At 42.9% G+C, this 14,564-nt stretch overlaps 1 long non-coding RNA gene across 1 annotated transcript in view; it reads left to right on the top strand.

Annotated features, from left to right (window-relative positions):
* Nucleotides 1–14,564, top strand: part of LOC145721673 (uncharacterized) — an 81,500-nt gene that overhangs the window by 49,815 nt on the left and 17,121 nt on the right. The window contains exons 2-3 of the long non-coding RNA XR_014145506.1: nucleotides 12,712–12,866; nucleotides 13,956–14,146. This is a non-coding gene — a long non-coding RNA (uncharacterized LOC145721673). The remainder of the gene's footprint in view (nucleotides 1–12,711; nucleotides 12,867–13,955; nucleotides 14,147–14,564) is intronic.

The following is a 14,564-nucleotide window of genomic DNA, read 5'->3' as shown; positions in this document are numbered from 1 at the left end:
TACTAAAGGAACATCCTCAGGATTATCTATCCAGCCGTCCCTGAGGGTCAGACCAGGTCTGCTGCTTGTTTTTATAAAGAAAGTTTTATTGGGACATTTCCACATCCTTTGTTTGCCTATAACCTCTGGGTGCTTTTGAATGATAATGGCGGAGTTCAACAGTCTGTTGGGCCTGCAAAACCAAAATATTTACTTTCTAGTTCTTAACGGAGTTTACAGACCTGGCTCTAGGCGTCTGCATTAATTCACTAGGGCTACATTATGCTGCAAGTGGCAAATGATGGAAAACCTCAGTGGCTTACCACAAAGGGCCACTTTTTACTCACCTGAGGCCATTTTTGAGGGTTAAACTTTGATGTTTCACTCCAGGATTGGGGCTGAAGGAGCAGCCCCCATGGGGGATAGTGCTGATTTAGGTAAAAGGGAAAAGAGAGAAGGCAAAATCATGATCATTCCTAAAACTGATGCTGTCTGGGGACCCAGAGGGTGTCCCACAGGATCAGCCAAGAGGGTCCTAGGCTTCACACAGGGTGGAAATCAAATGGGAGCCAGCAGCAGGTGAGCGCAGAATTTATTGAAGATGGAAAGACAGCAGATACAGATGGGCCATCTGAGAGACTCTGAAAGGAAAAGGAGCATAAGTCTCCTCTTTGCCTGGGGTGTGGGGGTTTTATTGGTAATTGTGGTCTGATGCAAGCATCCTCTCAGGCAAGGCATCCAGGAACTGGTCAGAACAAGGACAGGGGCCAGGTGTCCTTCATAAGTCACTCATTCCCCAAAGTCAGGGGTCTTGGCATCAAGGTATTTATAGTCAGTGGTCTTAGAGAACATTTATGATGACCCGCTTGGTCACTCCTTAGATGTTATCTATCGTGCTGGAAGACTCCACAGAGAAATCATGAACTCTTTGACCTTTATGAGGAAGACATCCATTAAGGCCTGAGTTAGGTGGGGGTGCAGGTCCTAGCAAGAATAGAAGCAGAAGAAGAAGCAAAGGGAAAAAAAACCCACCTTTTTCTTTCATGGGTCCCCTTGGTTGCCATGTCTAAAACTCTGATGGCACCTGTCACTTTCACTCATGTTTCCCTCACGTTTCATTGGCCAAGCAAGTCATGAGGCCAAATCTGGGGAAGGAAGTATATTCCTCTGGCAGAGACTTGTGGGAGGAAAAGGCCTGGTTAGGAATCCAGAGAACAACACTGTGACAAAAATGTGGTCTATTACGGTGGCCATTTGGCTTTTGTTAAGGGTTCAATATCAAAATGGAGGCTTATGCAAGGTCTCAGGGGAGAAAAACTAATCATTTTTGTCTTCTCTTCCCTTAAAGCATATCAAAGAGTCTACAGGAAGTACAGCCTCGGCTTTCTATGTGTCCTGGGGTTGAAAAGGGCATCTCAGAGTCTGGGAATTCCTGGCAAGACTCCCCCACCTGGCCCTTATCCTTCGGGACACTCCCAGCCTCCCCTCGCTCTTCGTTTCAAGAATCTCGGGCTTCGGGGTGCCTGGGTGGCTCAGTTGGTTAAGCGACTGCCTTCGGCTCAGGTCATGATCCTGGAGTCCCGGGATTGAGTCCCACATCGGGCTCCCTGCTCAGCAGGGGGTCTGCTTCTCCCTCTGCCCTCTTCCCTCTTGTGCTCTCTGTCTCTCATTCTCTCTCTCTGAAATAAAAAAAAAAAAAAATCTTTAAAAAAAAAAAAAAAAGAATCTCGGGCTTCATGTCACCATCACCCTTGGCGTCACAGATGGAGTTCCATGAGGAGATCTGAGCACAGGTGGTTCACGCAGGGCCTTCCTTCAGCATTGGCGGGGGGAGGGGAAGGGGCAGGGAAGGCCACAGAATGGGGCCCAGGCAGTGCGGGTGCAGCAGAGGCCCGGGCAGATACTGCCGTGTCAGGGAGAGTTCCATGCAGCTCTGAACACGCCCTTCTTGGTCCCCATTGTGACTGAACTAACAGGAGTTCACTCCTTGGGGAGTGACAAGCAGACACTGAATTCCCCAGGTGGAGTTGTCTCGAAAAGGAAACTCTATTTGCAGCAAAGAAAGAGATCATGGGGAATAACTTCCAAAGCCATGACTCCCCGAGTGGGCGGTGAGTGGGTTTCTTGTATTTGGGGTTAGAACGAATATCCGGAAAGGGGAGTTTTGTGGTGGCAGGTAAAGGTGGGCACCAGGTTGCACAGGTGTGCTTAGAAAACATGCCTCTGCATATAGCCTATAGGCTTGTGCTCCTCCTTGGGTGGAGACTGTGACGTTAGAGTGAGGTGGAGGTAGCTGTCGGGCACTCCATGGTCCATCTGAGCAGGTGCCAGTCAGTGGTTGAGCTCAAACAGGTCCAGAGTTCTTCCTCTTGTTTGCCTCCAAAAGAGAAGGGTCACATTCCTATGAAGAAGGGACTGGGGGTCAGCGACGGTCCCAAGGTCTCGCTGGTGACAGTTTTAACCTCATTAACCCTATGGGGCATGGTTTCCCAATCACCTGCCCCTCCCCCAACCCCTGACACTTGGGCTTTTTGGAATTCACTATGTTTATGTCTCCATATCTGCAAATTCTTCTCTAACCGTTCCTCACGTCTTCGTGCTCTGAGGGAAACCTCGCTCTTCCCTGAGGCCACTGTTTCCTGGGTAGACCTTCCAAAGGATGCTCTTTTCCTGCCTACACCCTATATCGCTTTGGGCACAAAGAGTGGGTGGGTATCCTCCTTTTCCCCACACTGCCACTTCTAGACCTTTCCTCTCCCCTCTGCCCTAATACTCCGAGCCCCGATTCTCCTATCCAGAGACACAGCCTTCCCCGACTGCTCCTTGATGCAGACCATGGGTCATTCCTGCCCATTCCTTGAGGACTTTAGTTTCTGGCACACTAACTCCATTAACACAAGTTCACAACTTTAACACAACATCATTTTTGTCAACATCATTTTTGTCATATAAATGTCCATGCTTTTAACTCATTGATCTCCCAGTTTGTTACCTCCCCTCCTGGAATGGCTTTGGGCCCCACCCTTCCTCATCACATTCCCCTTGTTCGTTGCCCTGATTTTGTTGTTACCAGTGATTATATTCCATCCAAAGTTCCCATTTTAAGCATCTCCACTCTCTAGCCATCATCTTGTATCTGTCCAACTCATTTCCTCTGGGATTCTAACTCCAGTAATTCTTTGATCTTGTTGGGACCTCAAATCACACTTTCGCTCTGTCTGCTCTCGGTCCAGCTGAGAATCCATGTGTGCATCCATCATCCATTGCATTGCTTCTCCCTGGTGAAAAGTTCAACTCTTCACCCACTGCAGCTGGACCGGGCTTGAGAAAAACATGCTTGTTAAATTCATGGACTCTTTTAGTCCATTCCAGCAGCTAAAACAAAATACCACAGACTGGGTGGTGTATAAACCACAGAAATTTCTTTCTTACAGTTCTAGAGGCTGGAGGGTGTGAGATCAAGGCACCAGCACGGTCATGCTCTGGTGAGAGCTCTCTCCCTGGCTTGTAGCTGGTGCCTTCTGGCTGTAGCCTCACATGGTGGGAGGAGAGCAAGAGGGGCTCCACCCTCATTACCTAAGCACCTCCACAAGCCCTACCTCCTGATACTATCACATCAGACAGTGGGATTTCAACTTACCAATTTGGGGGACATTCATACCATAGCATGAAACTTCAGTGAGGTCTGTCAGTCATGACCACCATAGGTATGGAGTCTGTTTCCTTCCCATCTGTTCCAGATAACTCTTCCACACTTTCTCCTTTCCCTTCAAACTCCCAACATCTCCTTCTCCCTCTCAGTTGACTTAGTATTTTATTGAGGAAACAGGAGCAAAAAGAAGACTTTTCACATGTTCCCATTTCCATCTGTGCCCATATAGTCCTCTTGATCCTATGGAAGAACTGTCTTGGTTTCTATCCAAAGTCATACCCCACACCCCCTCTTATGTAGTAGATCCTTTCCCTTCCTACACATACTCAAGGAAACTCTTCAGTGTTTGCCCTCTCTTATACATAATCAAATGATTCTTGTTTAATATATTAATACTATCAGCAAAGAAACATGTTGTCCTTTCTTCCATCTTAAAATTCCTCTCTTGACCCCACATCCCCCTCTAGGTACTGCCACATTTCTCTGTACCTCTCACAGACAAAACACAGAAGAGTTGTCTGCATTCATTATCTTCTTTTCCTATCCTTCCCCCCACTGCAATTCATCTTTCATTCCTGTCCCCCCACCAGCCCACCAAAAAAGCTTTCACACTGTAGGTCTAATGGTCCATTCTCTGTCCTCATCTGACTTCACCTCTTAGCAGCATTTCACACAGTTGATCACTTTCTCCTTGAAATATATTATTTCAGCTCCCAAGACACTGTAAGCTCCTGGTTTTCTTTCTACTTTGCTGGCGAGTGCTTCTCAGTCTCCTTTGCTTACCCCTCCCTATCCTCTGGGGTTGCTAAATATTACAGTACTTCAGTGATTCTCCAGCGAACATTTTCTCTCCTCTAACCATGCTTCCTCCCGAGGGAGTTTATTCAGTTCCATGACTTTAAATGCCATCTAATGTTTTTGTAACTCCCAAGTTTATTTCCACACCCTGGGTCTCTGCCTTGATTCCAGACTCATAATACAGTTGCCCACTTGACCTTTCCACTTGGATGTCTCATGGGCAGCTCAAACTTAGTATGTACAACATTAGACTCTTGATAATATCTGTCATGAGGTTGTTTTGAGAATCGAGTGAAGCAATGCATATATTGTATTTGGATTATCTGTCATGGTAAGCACTCAAGTAATATTACCTATTATTATAACTGCATTCAGTAAATATTTGTTAAATAAATGGTTATTATAGTAAGTCACTGGGTAATAATACGCTTTCTTAAGTAGTCAGCAATAATACATACATGTTGATGATAAAGAGAATGAGTAATATGGTTTATTTAATTTAGTGTTTACTATGTACCAGGCACAGTTATAGGCACTGAGAATGTAAGAGTGAAAAATACAGACAAAATCCTTTTTCTTTTGAAGTTTACATTCTGGAGGGTAGAAGGGGAAGGAGACAAATAAAATATATACTATGTCAGATAGTGATAAATGCAATGGAAAAAAATACAGTAGGGGAGAGAGATTAAGAGTGCTGGGGGGTGGGCACCTGGGTGGCTCAGTTAATCGTCTGCCTTTGGCTCAGGTCATGATCCCGGGGTCCTGGGATTGAGCCCCACATCAGGCTCCCTGCTCAGCGGGGAGTCTGCTTCTCATTCTTCCTCTCCCTCTGCCCCTCTCCCCCTGTTTGTGTTCTCTTTCTCTCTCTCTGTCTCACATAAATAAATAAATAAAATCTTAAAAAAAATCAGAGTACTAGGGGTTTGGTAGGGGAGGCTCTTTTAGATAGCATGGTGTATTGGTAAATTATTGCTATTGCTATGTAACAAACCTCTCCTAAACTTAAAACAATATTATTATTGTTATTGTTTACTGTTATCTCACACAGTTTCTGTGAGTGAGGAATTCCAGAGCACCTTAGCCCGGTGGTTCTGGCTCAGAGCCTCTTATGAGCATGCAGCCAAGATGTTAGCTGAGAGGACTGCCATCTGAAAGGGGGGCTAGGTCTGGAGTTGGCAGGGGGCCTTAGTCCTCGCCATGTGGACCTTCGCATAAGGCTGCTTCATGTCCTTACAGCATGGCAGTTTGCTTCCCTCAGAGAAGATGATCCAAAACAGATCAAAGCATGAGCCCCAAGTTTTTCATGACCCAGTTCCCAAACTACACATTGTCATTTCCACAGCATTCTGTTGGTTACACAGGTCAGTCAGGCTCAGTGTGGGAGGGGACCACACAAAGCTGTTGGTACTAGGAGGAGAGGCTCATGGACAGCTATCTTGGAGGCTGGTTAGCACATGGCTGCACAGTCTCTGACCCTCCTTCTATCAACAAATGGGATCTGTATCACCTTCTCTTCTGTCCTGGGAAGTGAGGGGTGCTCTGAGACTGCTTAGGCCGGCAGAATATAACAGAAGTGACACTATGTTAGTTTCTGAGCCCAGGCTTTAAGAGACGGGAGCTTTCCCTTACTGTTTCTTGAAATGGAATACCTGCCCCACCGTGTTGACTTCTGACTACTCTGAGACCCCCGTGCTGTGGGGAAGCCCAAGTTAGCTCCAGGAGAGACACCAGACCTCTGAATAAAGAAGCCTTCAGATGATTCCAGCTTCAGCCTCCATTTGACTACGACTGCCTGAGTGCTCCAAGTGAGAACCTCCCAGCTGAGACCTTCCACCCCCAGAGTCAGAAGAGATAATAGTAATTTGTGTAAATCACCAGTTAGGGGACAGTTTTCACAGCAGATGATGGGAAGTCAGGGATAGCTACTCTGGGAAGATAACATTCCACCAGGGATCTGGCTGTTTGAGGAAAGGGCTGTCCAGGCAACAGAAAAAAAAATAATAATAATTGAGAGGCCCTAGAAGAGGAGCAGGTTTGGTGAATTTGAAGAACAGCAAGGCAGCCCATGATGAATTAGAGTACGCGAACCAGAGAAATGTAGGTGATAAAGTCAGATTATGTTGGTTGGGGCTTAGAAATCATTATAAAAACTTCCAATTTTACTTTGAGAGATACAGAATTTGTTGAAAGTGTTTATTGAACCAGAGAAGTAACATAATTCATTAAACTTATGTTTCATTTCATTTCATTTTATTTTACTTTATTTTATTTATTTATTTTTTAAGTAGGGACTGAACTCATGACCCTGAGATCAAGACCTGAGCTGAGATTGAGAGTCAGACACCTAACAGACTAAGCAATCTAGGTGCCCCTAAACTTTATTTTAAATGGCTCAGTCTGGTTGTTCTGTGGGAAAAAAAAATTAGGAAGACAAGAGTGAAAGAAGAGCCGCTAAGAGACTGCTCTTATATAGTCCAGGGGGTAAGCTGGAGGTGATGGGGATTGATAGAATTCTGGAAATGGATTGAAAGTAGAGTCAACAAGATCTACTTATAGATTGGATGTGAGCTGCAGTGACAGAAAAAAATACATCAAGAAGGAGTCCTAGGGATTAACCCAAACAGCTAAATGAACCAAGTTGGCATTTCCTAAGATGGGGAAGAAAATGAGGAGAATTCATGGCTTATTTTGGGAGAGGGCTAAAGTTCTGTTTTGGAAAGCTTAAGCTAACTTCCAAGTAGAAATATAGGTTAGATGGATATGTCTGGGGTTCAGGGTAGGACTAGATATATAAATTAATGAGTCATGAGTATTTAGTGGCATTTGAAGCCATCAGACTGAGATAATCACAGAAGTGGTCGAAGAGGTCCAAGAAGAAAGCCCCAGGACATTTCAGCATTTATAAGTTGGCAAGAAGAGGATCCATCAGAGAAGTTGAGACTGAGTGGCCAACGATGAAGGAGGAGAGCAAGAGTGTGTTGTCCAGAAACCAAGAGAAGAAATATTTCAAGAAGGAAACATGGTCATATGTGTCAAATCCTGCTGAGAAGGAGGAAAATGAATAAAAATTGATGATTGGATTTGATCATGTAGAGGTCATAGGTGACTTTGATGAAAGCAAAGAGGTGATATAGTACCTAGAGGGAAATGTGGGGACAATAGAGATATTTTAAGATGGAATCATGTGTAAATGCTGATAGAGATGATTGAGTAGAGAGAGAAGAATTGGTGATATAGGAGAAAGGAGATATTTGCAGAGTTGAAGTTGCTGAGTAGGATAGAGGGAGTGGGATCTAAAACACAAAGACCAAGTTCATTGTTATAAAAGGGAAGACAAGGAATATGCCTGCTACAGGTGCAGAAAGTTAGTGGATTTGTGGACAGGGATTTTATTTTTTCTCATTGAAATAAGAAGCAGTCGGCTGATCTTGCAGAGAGTAAGGGGTTTGGGAGGTTTGAGAAGAGAGAAGGAGTTGTGGAATATTTGTTTAGGAGAGAAGACTTTCTAAAAGCACCCAAGAATTGGCAGGCAGCATGAGGACCAACCCGTTGCTTGTGGTTGTGATTTTAGAGAACGAGCAGTCAGCATGATTGTGTCTTCCTTAGTTGCACGGGCGCAAGTGAGGAGTGGGGAGAGAGAGGCAGATGTGGCCAAGGTTGGAATTTTTTAGGCGGTTACGAGTAAAGGAGTGATGAAACTGACACTGGGGGGTGTCTGCAAAGAGTGCTTACACCGCTGATCATGGAATTTGACCTGAGTGTGAAGAGAAGTGAGGATGGGGGAGAGGAATGAACAATGAAAATGAGGTGCCAGTATGGCCAAACACTGTTGGAGTTGGGGTGTAAGAGAGGGTGAGCTGGTGGGAGGAGCGTGAGACTCAGAAAGTGGGCTTTTGGATGGGATGCACTTGTTGGTAATGATGGGGACTAGGGTGTGAGCATGGAGAGGGGTGGGGCTGAGGTGAGAGGGAAGCAGATCCTTGCTGGTTAAGAGTCAAAGATTGGTAGGCTGATGAGTTAAATGTATCTTCCATAGGGGGTATGGAAGTCCCCAAGAATGATGACAGGAGTATTGTTGATAGTGTGTGGGCTCTAAAACCTTGAGTGAATGAGAAGCAGTGACCGAGAGTTCTGTCGACATTGACAATAATTAAAGGTTGTAGGTACCTTCTAATGCTAATTTTATGAGATTGTCTGTTTCATTCAATCAGTATTGGTCCCACTTTACTGGACTAAAAATGGGGAAGTCAGTCTATGATATCTCCAAATTCCCCCTGTTCTAAGATTTGACAAAAAGTTTATTTATTCATTAATTTTTTAAAAAGGTTTATTTACTGGGGCACCTGGATAGCTCAGTTGGTTAAGCATCTGACTCTTGATTTTGGCTCAGGTCATTATCTCAGGGTCGTAGATGCTTGGCAGCCTGCTTAAGATTCTCTCTCTCTTTCTCCCTCCCCCCACCCCAAAAAAGAAAAGTTTTATTTATTTAAGTAATCTCTATATTCCACATGGGGCTAGAACTCATGACCCTGAGATCAAGAGTCCCATGCTCCTCCAATTGAGCCCAGCCAGGTGCCTCTTGACAAAAAAATTTAAATATATATATAACCATCTTTGGAAACTCTTCTGATTACTAGAGAACAGTTGAACTATAAGTATTTCCAGTTTTCTGACCATATAAGGAAATCTATTTATTTCAGGCTATAATGTATAATTGTGCTAATTTATAAGGGCATTTTCTTATGGCTAACAAGATAAACAAGGGTCTTGTTGGGTTAAAAGAGGTGGAGAGAAGGAGGGAAAGGCAAAATTCAATTCTACAAGTGTTTATTAGGTACTAACTAGGGAAATTTGGAATTAATGTTGTTGGAGGTTTTACCGTTAAAGAGAAAATCGCGTGGCTTTTTAGTTTACGAAATGAGTCAACAGGGAGTCCTTGGCACCAGAACTCTAATTGAATGAACACCCCCACATATCCAGAGAGGATTCTCTCACTCCCCTGTCCCCCCTCTTCCCCGACTCCACCGCCATCCTCCCGTTAAAGCACTTTCTCATTGCAATGTAGTAATTCGATTTCTTCTCTACCATCCTGTCTGGAATTGGAGGTTGGGCAGGAAAGGATTGTTTCTTATTCATCTTATTACAAGCGCAGTGCCTGATATGCTAATGGGAGCTAGAGCCACACATTTATTTGCTTCACGGTGTATTAAAAATGATCATCTTATAGGTTGTTGGTCCTGCACAATTTAGGAGTTTGTAGGTATTTAATATATTGGAACTAGAATGTGAGAAAATCCCATGACTAGGTAGTTTGATAGGATTGCTGGTTTCTGCTGCATGTCATCCCTTATGTTGAATCTCATACCTGTGTGTGACAATATGTTCTTTCCTCATTCAGATGCCTTCTGATTTAAACTTTCATTACACCAGGAAAGTATTTCTAATGATCTAGGTCTTTTAGAAACTCTGGGGCCAAGAGTCCTCAAAACACCTAAAGGAAGAATTTTGAGAAGCTAGGCCCTCTCTTGGCCTTGCTTTGTAGGGGCTTTGGACATGGTCTCCCACTTTGGTGCGTCAGGGCAAAGTGTGAATGGGAAGAGTCTCACCGGTTCCTTATTTCTAACAGATGACATTTTATTTATTTATTTATTTATTTATTTATTTATTTATTTATTTATTTAAACTCTATTTCTAACTGGACATCGTGCCATTTGCCCCAGCCCTGAAAATACTCAGTGAGGCTCTGACAAGAACTCTGAGGTGGTGCTTGGTTTTTCAAGAACCCTCTCTTCTGACAAACCAGGCATATTCCCGATGCCTGGGCCATCCCAGTGGTCACTGGTACAGGGAGCAGTTGGGACTCATGGCAGGGGTGTGTGCAGGGGTGTGTGTGTGTGTGTGTAGGGGTGTGTGTGCATGTGTGTGGGTGTGTGTGGGGGGGTGGTTAAATCATTCACTGTCTCACCTTCGCCTCTAATCAGCTAAGAGACAGTAGGCAAGTTGCTTCCCTCTATGGACGTCTCTTCTCACCTGTAAAATCAAGGGTCGACTCAAGAGGACCCAGTCGGTCTTTTGCAACTCTCATTTCCGAAATGCTGTGAACTTTTTCTTTTTCCCGTACGGGTTGTGCTTGGAGCTCTACCTGAGCCCTGCCTAGCCACTCCCTTCTTGAGAGACTGTTTCAGTCGCAGTTTTCTCCCATCTGCACCTCAGTCTTCTGGTTTTTATCTCTCATACCATCGTTTTCTTGTTCATATCTAATCTGGGGTCGTTTACAGACCTTCTGGAAACATTGAAATCGACTCAGCATGCACTTACTGAGGTATTCATCTGAGCCACACCCTGGGGACACAGACAGACTGGAAAAGCTCTGTCCCCCAGGCTCACACAGCTCAGCAGAAAGGCCAGTTACCTCGATTGCTGCAGATGCCACTTTAAAGACCCTACGTGTTCATGAGCATTACCTCTCTCTCCCACCCCGCAAATTTCATTTATGGATTTCCAAAAGGATATAAGGAAGTTACCAGTAGGATCAGTGAATACGCATGGTGATGAGCATTTTTCTCTGCTTTTTTGGAGCAAAGATAATACGGACCTTCCATCTGGTATTAATTCAGTTGGGCTATTCCGTTTGGCAGAACTGTTATCTTACTGTGACTATATATTTTTTAACAATGGGGAAAACATTAAGTAAAAAGTAGGGTGTTTAAAATTCTGAGGACTTGGATGGGGCGCCTGAGTGGCTCAGTCGTTAAGCGTCTGCCTTCGGCTCAGGCCATGATCCCAGAGTCCTGGGATGGAGCCCCGCGTCGGGCTCCCTGCTCCGCGGGAAGCCTGCTTCTCCCTCTCCCACTCCCTCTGCTTGTGTTCCCTCTTTCGCTGTGTGTCTCTCTGTCAAATAAATAAATAAAGTCTTTAAAAAATAATAAAAATAAAAAAATAAAATAAAATTCTGAGGACTTGGAGTTGGAAGGAAAGCAGTGCCTGCGAGCTCTGTGGAGCCCCGGAGCCACCCTGAAATGAAAGGAGGGAGGGCAACCTCAGCGGAGTGAAAGGCGCAGTAGCGCCCCCTGATGGCGATGTTGTTGAATTACTTAATAAAGTTGAATAACTTTACCCGTTAAGGGTGTTTGAAAAGCAAAATTTTAGCTTCACTTCTGCTCCAAGAGAAGAAACTCTATTTAGGACAAAGGAAATCTGTCCATTCCCACTCCAGGAAGGAGCTGAGCCAGAGTGGAGGCCGGGAAATGGCAGCTTCCTAGGTTTCTATAGTGAGTTTCGTTTTGTGACCTCATAGCCACAGACTTCCTGTAAGCACAAAAATACTTCCAAGGAAAAATTCCAGTGAGTTTTGAACTGTCCTCACTTCTGCTCCTCTCCATTATCTTAAATATTAGAGAATTTAGAACATTATATTTTATACACTTTATACTTGATTTGTTTGGTAACTCTTGTTTTCGTTGCTTGGTAGTTTTATTGTCTGATTAATTGTTGTTGACATTTATCGTGAATGAATGACTATCTAGAAAAAATTATATCAGTTTCATATAGGATTTGTAAAACACTAGAAAACATGCTTGCTGTTACAAAATACTTAATTAGAAAAAAATGCATTTTAAGAAACACATCTTTTAAATGTAATTTATCTCATCTTTTACCACCACTTCTGGGCTATTATATCCTCTCCGGAATTGCTAGCTCTTTGAAGTAGAACATTATTTTGCTCACTTTTATGTTCTTTCCAATTCTAAGTGTCTATCACAAAGGAAGAAGATGATGAATGTGTGGCTTAATGGTCATGGATTTTAGAAAAACTCTGTGATATAAGCAATGAAGGAAATCCTTGACCCACCTTGACAAGAGAGGACAAGTGACTTGCCCATGGTCATATGGCTAACAAGTGGAAGGGCCAGGATTCAAACTCAAGGAGTTTGGTTCCAGAGTTCCCCATATATAGTCAGGGGTACGAGTTCGCATCCACCCCTTCTTCTGCCCTCCCACTGCAACTGATATGGTCTTCCCTTAAGACCCCTGTTTTTTACACTGGTATCCATACCCCTGCATACAGCTCATTCACTTGGGGGGTGGTGGGGAGCTGAGATGGGGCATGTAGCTTGGATTGAAAGTACCAGTGGGGTCCCATTCCCTGGCCAGACTTACTGCATCATGGGTGGGCAGTAAGCCTGCAGACCATGCTTGCTGAGGAATTTCTGGGAGAGAAGTGTCCTCTCTCTTCTGGAAAAACTTTGGATTACCATCTTCTTTCTCTCTCCTTAGATAAGAATGAGGCAGCTGTGGATAGCCAAAGGAGGGCCACTGGAAGTGAAGTTGACATGGCCAAGGGCAGACAGATGCAGAAGTACACCTGGTCTTGGATGACATTGGTAACTGAGTCAAATCACCCCTGAAACCAGCCCTACCTCTAGCATTTGGTCATGTAAGCCATTAAGTCTCTTTTATTGTTTCAGTCACTTTGGGTTGTTTTTTTTTTTAATTTATTATTTTTTTAATCACCCAGTGAAAACTATTCATGGCCATAATTTGGGAAGATAGGATTCTCTTTCTCAAAAAGCTAACTGGTTAGAATTTTGACCAAGTGTAGTTGTTAAACTTGGAAAGAAGTAATTAGATCTCAGTGTTTAAGAGCTATGTGATAACTAGTTCAAGTTATATTAACATCTCTATATTCAAAAAAACCTAAATGTCAGGTGCCTGAGTACAAATATAAAAATATCGGGACCTGCTGTTACTGCAGCTGAACCTAAATGATGGCTCCCTTAGGGAGAATCAGTACTTTTCTTTTAAGCCAAGCTCAGATTCCTCTATGTATTTCCAAATGACAAGTAATAAATGCCCAAGGAAAATATTTTTAAAATACCTCTACAGAGGCTAAAAATTTAGGAAAAAATGCTACTTGCCTCTTACAAGAGTTAGAAAAATCACCCCTTAAGCTCCTCCCGTATAGAGGATTTTACTTCTCTCCTAAAGTAGAGTCAACTAAATAACTTTTAGAATGGAAGTTTTGATTGTTGGTGATTATAATGACAAATAAGTCAAAGATAGAGACAAATAAGCCAAAGATAAAACCAATACCTTGAAAGAGCATTTCTTTAAGATTTCAGTGGTCCTGAAATTTTAAACTAGAAGGTAAGAGCTTCTGTTGGTATGAAGAAAGCCTAGAGAACCAGTATCTTCAAAATAAATATCAATTCCTGATTAGGAAATCTATAAGCCCCTCGTATTCTAAGGTCCTTGTTCTGTTTTTCCTTCTTTGACAGAATCTATAGGCTAAATACTTTCCTTTCCAGCTTGTAGACAACCTCCTTTTTCTTCACCTCCTGGCACTCTATCTTGAACAAACAGAATTATAAGATGCTTATTAAAGTTGAGGAAAAAAATAACCATTTTCTGCTCTTGTTTTATGTGTATCAGAATGAGTAGAGGGTCCCAAGCCATCTGATATAATGGATGCTGTATCCTTTATTTCAATAACTAATTATTAAGGAAGAATGGTTTGATTTTCAAGGTCCCCGGACTACAGCGAGCTCAAGCACTTGGCTGCAAGTTGTTTGCCTCGAAGAGACATAAATAACCACAGCTGCCAGGAAATAAAGCAGGTAATCTCTAGAAATGCCTATTCTGAATAAATTAAAATGAAATACAACGCAAGACTCCAGCCCTTCAGACCCCATCGAATACTGTGTTCCCAGTCAACTGGTAAGATTTTAATTTATTTTATTATTACATTTTTATGACAAAATGTAACAGAACTCATTCATTTTGTCCATTAATCCTCTCTCTCCTTCATAAAAATGACATACATGATGATGACCTATATTAAAGTAACTATCTACCATGTGTAGCGTTATAGTGATAATCTATAAATAGCGTAAAAGTTTGTAGAAAATTAAAGTTTCATATGAAGCATATAACTGCAGAAAGATATATAAATCTTTAAGTATTTGGTTTTTTCTGCACGTATATTATTTTAGCCACTTGAGCCACCTAGTGGTAATATCTGAGATGATTTCTTATACTGAAAACTAATATAAAAGCTTTTAACTGTTTCCAACTTAATAGAACTGAAGTAAATAAAGTGAATTATCACCATTGTATAATTCAGATTTCCAAATTA

This window comes from Leptonychotes weddellii, chromosome 5 (genome assembly GCF_054177405.1).
Source record: "Leptonychotes weddellii isolate Sample4059 chromosome 5, ASM5417740v2, whole genome shotgun sequence".
NCBI lineage: Eukaryota > Metazoa > Chordata > Mammalia > Carnivora > Phocidae > Leptonychotes > Leptonychotes weddellii.
Note: the sequence above shows the minus strand (reverse complement) of the source record. Positions and strands in the feature narration are given on the sequence as shown.